The following is a 7,194-nucleotide window of genomic DNA, read 5'->3' as shown; positions in this document are numbered from 1 at the left end:
ATATTTGCAAATTCTGCCTAAATATGTATTTTACCTGGTTAATTCGTGCGGCGGGGGCGTGGTTGCAGCGCCGCTGCAGGGAAGGCGACGCACCTGAGCGGCACCGCAATCACGCCTCGCCGCCTTAAAGTCTGCGCTATCTGTGCTGTTGTGTTGGTGGTGTGTGTCGGGCTGTGAGCTGCGAAGCTACAGCCGGCTGTATGCGTACAGCAACCGCGTGTGAAAAGCGCGTTCATGCAAACATCGTCGGGTCTGCCGTGGTATGTTTACAATGGGACTTCTGCTCCTGAACCTCTGCGCACAGCGTCTGCTAATCGGTGCTGTGCGAAGTCAGTTTACGCAGGACTGTAAGCTGTCATCTGTCGTCTGTGAGGCGTGAGCAGTGTTTGTCTTTAACATAGTTCACGGTGCAGCTGCTGACTAATGTGGATCCGAAGATCCATAATTGGCCTACCCGGGTTGAAAGTCTCGATAAATGCACGGTGTTTCGGTGGAATACCGGCTTCCGCGAGTGTGACGCTTATATTGAGCGAGGAAAAATAATAGAATATAATTTATTTATTTCAATATCACAATAATCTTCCAATTTAGAACTACAAGTTTAAAAGAACTAACATAAATAAAATACACTTCAGCGAAATACTTCTAATTTATTTTCCCAAACCACGCGGAGCCGCACTATAAGGACTAAAGAGCCGCATGCGGCTCCGGAGCCGCGGGTTGCCGACCCCTGGCCTGGATGAACCAGCTCCCCCTGCTGGATTCAATCCAGTTTCAGCAGGCATTCAGTCTGGCTGCCAACGTCACCCTACTAGCTGTCAACATTCGTAATGACAGGCTCATCATGACAGGAAGTGGCATCTACACCCCTTTTCTGCCACCTACCACCACGCCAGGAAAGGGACCAGAGGGCAGGCTGCTGGTGGCCAGAGTGCCATTTTGGAGCCACTTGAGGTAAAACAAAGTGCAGCCAAAGAGGTGGAGGCTGGTGGTGGGATCAACAATATCAGCGGCTACAGACTCTGGATACTGCTACCAGATAGCTGTGATGACCCTCCTCCTCCCTCCTACCCACCTTCATCTCCTCTATGATGTATGACACATTTACATTTGTCCTCTTAAATGAGACACAAGGCGACATTAAAGTGTGCAACGGCACTTCTGCTGCCGCCTGCAGTACAGGTGGTTACTGCAAGACATAAAGAGCTCTATGCTTTCGGCGCACTTGCAGGAACACACACCGTCAACGGACGTTACGCACTGCAGGCAAGAATCACATGAATTTGAATATTCTAAAAAGGTTAAAACTGACAACTCACTACTTTTATTTGCCACATGTTAAATATCTACAGGTTTGTGCAGTAGTCTGTGTGCAGGGTTGGATCAGAGCTCTTGTGGACAGGAAGCGGAAGAAGCAGAGTCTAAAATGGACTTCCTGTTGGAGGGAACTTTGACACCAAATACGTGTACCCATCTATTCTGACAAGCCGAATGTTCCTGGAGCAGCCAGAGAGTCTGGAGAAAGCTGCAGACGGGAGACTGACCATGAAACATTCAAACACGAAGGGTGGCCTGGTCACTGCCTGCCTGTATGGACGAATGTACCACCTGGACAATGAATAAACTTTAGAGGGATCAGGAAAATAAAGTTCAGTGTTATGGTTAAGAGCTGCTCCAACCTTCAGCTGTTACACATTTCTTTTATCTCTTATAAATAAACCAAAACAAATGTCTTTATTCATCTGTTACTTAATCTTTACAGTACAAACATTCCACCAAGTAGCATTTATCCTCTGTTTGAATGTTGCATATTCCTCAAAAGGCAATATTTAATAGTTTCTCTCTCTCTCTCACACACACACACACACACACACACACACACACACAAACAAATCCACACAGTGACAGCCACCTTCTCTTGTCTCCTGTACACAACACAAACATTAAGAAGTTACAGCATTGCAAGTTATCCATTCCTTGGGCTGCTCATTCAGTTCATCAGTTGTACAGTACATTGGTCTTACATCCACCTGCTGTCACAATCTGCTCTCAACGATTCAATCTCACCTGGAATAAATACGTAGGTTTCAATATTGACTTTCTCTCTAGGAATCAAGAAGTCGATCCTAATCATGAATGCAGCATTATAAGTGTCCAGAGTGACAGTCAGTGGCTGCTGTGAAGCTCAAAGAACTCTGAATAAAATCTCAAGTACAGTAGGGAAAACGCTTCTTCAGCTGGTCCCATAAGATTGTCCCTCAGTTTCTGTATCTTAACAAAGAAAAAAAAAGCAGTCCTCTGAGCTTTTCTTCACCAGATGCTCCATTAGTAAATGTGAATGAAAAATCTTTGAAAGATTTAAAACTGTATCCTCAAACAGAAAGAGTTCAACGTAAAAATAAAACCACTGCTTTACATTGAAAAGGACGCTGACCATGTTACTGATCGTACAGTGATGCCGTGGAAAAAAAAAGTGGCAAATTATTCTTTATTTTACCAAATTATTACATTAGTGCATCTTTTCCACTGTGTATGCACCTGAAGGAAGCAAGCATGTGTTCAGACGAGGATTATTTTTAGATTTGAAGAGACTTACCTAAGAATACTGCTTGTATTTACTGCCCTGTCAAGCTTTTGTCAGTGATCTATTAAGGCTCCTGAGTGGCTGGCTAACCTGCCAGTATTGAGGTTCCACTAGTCCTCAGTACGTTTCTGAATCTGAGTCATTCATTTCATCATCTCCGGAGACAGAGGACAGCAGGCGTTCTGGCCTGCAGTAGGAGGCGTGGTCAGGTCTCAGTGGGGCTGGAGTATCAAAGGCCACACCTTTGGAAATGTGGTTTGAGATAGGGTGGTGGTTGATGACTGTTTGAGTAAGCGAGAGAGTGGGCAAAGCTGCTATGGTGACATGGGTGAGGTGGGCATCATTGAGTTGAGGATGAGGGCCAAGCAGTCAGCTACATCCGATTGGAGCACAAGCCAAAGCTGGAGTGTAACCTGGAATAAAAGGAGGAAAGGTTCATAGTAACATTAGAATTACACCTGAAGAGTATGTGTGAGTACAGTGAGATGAAAGCTGACCATTCTCATCCACAGCTAACACACTGGCTCCTTTCACCAGCAGCTCCTGGACCACCACTGTCAATCCTTCCTGGCTGCTACATGCAAGGCCTGCAGGTAGAAGAGTGTTACAGTAAGTTCACAGTGGGTTTTGCAGGTTATCCTACTGTTTACAGTAGGTGCAACCTTCAGGTTCTACATACGTCTGCAGAGCAGCGTTGGTGCAGTTAATGAGATTCCTGTCGCTGATTTTCTCCAGAATCAACAAGGCACTTGTCTCGTGACCCTGAGAAGAACAGAGAGTACCAAAGTCATCTGCAGTGACCACATGAGATGTGCAACAATCCTGCCTTTGTCAGTATGTTAAAGAGATGACGTTCTGAGCTTCACATAAACGTTAATCTCGCGCAAGCTTTAAAAGCTCTTTGTGTGACAGTTACGGACCAGTGCGTGTGTGTGTGGCAAATATTATTGTTCACAATAATATGACATTCTCCAAATTGTGCCTTTAGTGATGCAAGTGAAACATGTGATGATGTGGTTAAATGTGTCTGCCAGATGTGTCCAAAGTGATACATAAATGTTCCAAGGGCCAGGGCCAAAACATACACGTCCCACACATTGCAAAATATAAAATCTGAATTGTAACTACTTTCAACTTTAATTTTTAATACTGAATGACTAAAGAACATTTCCTGTCTCTGAATAGCCCTTACCTTGCTGCAAGCCAAATGCAATGCTGTGTTCCTGTCTGCATCTTGCAGTGCCAAGTCTGCCTTAGCACCGCTCACCATCACCTCTGTAAACAACACAACAGTGGAGATAAATACAAGTGAAAGGTGAAGAAATCAGGGACCATTATTTCCACAAGTTTATCCCAGGATCAGTTAGTGTACTGACCCACAGCATTGGTCTGTCCATTTAGAGCTACCATCATCAGTGGTGTTCTGTGCATGTGGGTGTCAACAACATTTGCCTGAGCTCCATGGCTCAGAAGAAGGGAAACGCACTCCACATGGTCAGAAAAGCTGCAGCATGAAGAGGAGTCCTGCATCAACATCAACACAGTTATTGTGAATACGTTCCTGCTCACTAAGAACAAATACAAAAAAAAAACCCCTTCCACACAAGATGTTAAGTCTGTCTGCATCTCTTACCTGCCCTTGGAGTCCGTTGCATTCACAATATTTGCACCCAGGGAGTCAATTAACATCTCTGCCACTCCCTCATTATCGTTTATCCTAAAACACATAACGCAGCCTGTCACACACCCTCAGAGCAAATCGATCCTCATAAGCATTCGGTCACTATTGAAAGGAAGCCCTTGCTTTGTTGTTAGCCCTGCAGCATTTCGAGGTGTATATTGGATCCAGCTCTATACCTGTTCAAGTATTCACTGACCACAACCCATTGGTGTTTCTCTCCCAGATGCAAACTCAAATCAGAGACTTATGCGTTGGTCCCTTCTTTGCAAGATTTTAATCTGCAAATCAAACATAAGAAAGGGACGGAAAATGTTATCGCTGATGCCCTGTCTCTTAGTTTGGAAATTAACAATAGGAGGGTTGTTTAATTCTTATGGAAGGGGGTGTTACGAACTTGTATTTTCATGTGTTTGTTCTGGGCAGGTAATATTTGTTTATGTTAATTCAGCTGTGCCAGGGCTCTGCTCCGATTGGTGCGTGGATACACCGCCCTGACGCGACTGGTTCCAGCTGGAGGACCCGCCATTAAAGGAGGCTGGAGTGCTACGGCTGGAGAGGTCCTCGCGTTTCCCTCAGCACCCAGCAGTGTACCTGTGGCAGTCGTTGGCTGCAGTGTTGTCTGAAAAGTTGTGGAAGTGGAGTGGGTAGGGTGAGCTGCCGTTTCTTTGATCACCCGTTTTCTCCTGTTTTGAATTAGTTAAGGAGGTCAGACTCTGTCTTTATTTTTGACTTTATTTTGGTAAGGTCAGGGGTGCGGGATTTGTGTAGATTTGTTTTGTTTATTATTTTGGCCTTGGCTCGCCCTGAAGTGTTGACACTCCCGTTCTGTTGTTCCTCTTCTTTCTTCCACCTTGTAATAAATCACAATATAACGAACGGATTTGTTTCCTGTGGCTGCTTGGGTCTTGGGGGGAGCGAGTGCCTCGTTCATGTTATTGCCTGGCCTAGACGGGTCGTAACAGTAGCTTCCAGTGAGTTTTTTTTAAATTTATAATACAGAAAAAGCAAATCGTCGTATTTCTAGCAATTATTATTAGATTTGACTTGTATATATCAGTAGTTGTTTGTTTTTTTTGTTTTTTTACAGTACTTAGTTTTTAGAGCACATGTTCCTACTTTGGGAAGTACCCTGATATGCCTCTTTGTAACTAAAACAAAGTCATTCTCCTGCTCAAGAGAGTAGCTTTAATGCGTGAAAACTGGAAAGGTGTTGAAGACAGTGTGTTGGTTTTACACTCATTAGGGTATTTAGCACTGGACTCTATAAGGTTCAGTTGTTAGTTCAGTGTTGGGGGTGTTTGGGGAGGGATGAAATTTTATTATGTATGTATTTATTTATTTGCAACGGAAACAAAACTATACTGCTAGCAGGAATAACAACGACGTATGACTGAAAATAACGCTTTTAATTTCAATTCAAGTTAGATTTTTCTTTGTGCGCAACGCAGATTTTCTGTGCGCAGAGACCGTGCCAGCGCACTGCGCAGCTTAGAGGGAACATTGGATACAGCCTATGGCGTTTGGTGTGAACAGAGACGTTGCACCTGCTGCTAATTAACAGCACAAGGGCGGGGCTTACGCTCAGCTCAAAGGCCTTTGCAACGTCACAATAAAGGAACTTCAAAGGAGCTTCCAAACCAAGGGCTTAAATAGAGCCTTAGCGACGCTATACTCTCTACACAAGTGAACTACAAAGTTGTTCCGTCTAAAATACCGCTGAAAGTCTAAAATACCAGTGAAAGTCAACCTTTATTAAATATGTCTCACATTTATGCTAGAGCTAATGATCGCCATGGTCCAAACTTCAACAAGGCCCTCCAAACGTCCTCAGTTCAAATGCCAAACAAGGTACTGGCAGAGCTTAAAAATTCAGAGCTCAAAAGAGAAAGAACTAAAATTAGAGAGGGAATGAATATATCCGACATATTAATTCAAAATAATCAGCACAACGATATTCTAAGAAAAGCCAGGTTTAAGTCACTCCACAACAGCTGGGAGGACGCAATCAGGCTAAAGAAAGAGATAATGCAGGAGGAACAAAGGGAAAGTCGGGAGTGGAGAGAGGCCGGCAGGAAGGCTGACGTGATATTATTGGCAAAGCATATGGAAGAGGCGCAAAAAAGGCGTGAAAAATGCATTGAACTTTGCCAATATAATAACGAGACAGTCAAAGAAAAACGTGCTTTGGCTGAACTTGAGAAAGAAATTGAACACAGCATTTGTTAAAGCAACGACGTCAGGCCACCGAGAACGAACGCCGTCTTCGCGATATGGAGCTGGAACTTCTCAAAGCCGCTCGTAAAACATCCCAGTTTTAGACAGAACAGAGGGGAAGAAACATAGTGTGGTTTTAGAAAAGGAAGGTTCAGATGACTTTCAACCAAAGCAAAAGAAGCATTCCTGCAAACTTGTACTGGTCGGGTTCGTTTCTTCCGTTGTCAGCAACGCAGCAGCTCAGAACAAACAACACCTAAAACGGACGAGTTCGGCTGCCAACAATTAATAAAACAAACAGGCTTGTGTCTGTAGCGAAAGACTCGCCAGCTAATGCTAAAAACTCATTCCCACACCCCCCCGCCCTGTCTGAGAAACCACAGAAAACACAGCGTGCCCCATTATTAAAAACCAATACAAGGTTGTTGCACTTTACGCACCACGCTTATTAGAGACGTGGGACATAAACACAAATAAAATTTACTCCCACCCCGCCTCCTCTTCCTATTAAACCACAGAAAACACTGTGTGCCCCATTATTACAAATTAAGACAGGGTTCTTGCACCTTGCTTATCACGCTTATTACAGACATGGAAATATTAACAGCAGTAAAATATAAAAAACACACCCTCTAACCGGTTGCAGCAGATAGCCGCCCTCCCTGAGCCTGGATCTGCTGGAGGTTTCTTCCTGTTCAAAGGGAGTTTTTCCTTC

General features: G+C 44.1%; 1 long non-coding RNA gene and 1 pseudogene across 1 annotated transcript; one reads left to right on the top strand and one right to left on the bottom strand.

The window, feature by feature from the left end:
- Positions 1–713: 713 nt before the first annotated feature.
- LOC109198467 (biotinidase-like) lies at positions 714–1,666 on the top strand (annotated as a pseudogene).
- A 1,596-nt stretch (positions 1,667–3,262) lies between these two features.
- On the bottom strand, positions 3,263–4,359 carry LOC109198468 (uncharacterized). Its single transcript, XR_002059266.2, has 4 exons — positions 4,218–4,359; positions 3,961–4,108; positions 3,777–3,859; positions 3,263–3,346 (listed from the first exon to the last, which is right to left on the bottom strand). It is a non-coding gene; the product is annotated as an uncharacterized LOC109198468 (long non-coding RNA).
- Positions 4,360–7,194: the final 2,835 nt, after the last annotated feature.

The sequence above is a fragment of the Oreochromis niloticus genome, unplaced genomic scaffold (genome assembly GCF_001858045.2).
Source record: "Oreochromis niloticus isolate F11D_XX unplaced genomic scaffold, O_niloticus_UMD_NMBU tig00000321_pilon, whole genome shotgun sequence".
NCBI classification, from domain to species: Eukaryota; Metazoa; Chordata; class Actinopteri; order Cichliformes; family Cichlidae; genus Oreochromis; species Oreochromis niloticus.
The sequence above is the reverse complement of the archived record's forward strand: the minus strand, read 5'-3'. Positions and strand labels throughout refer to the sequence as shown.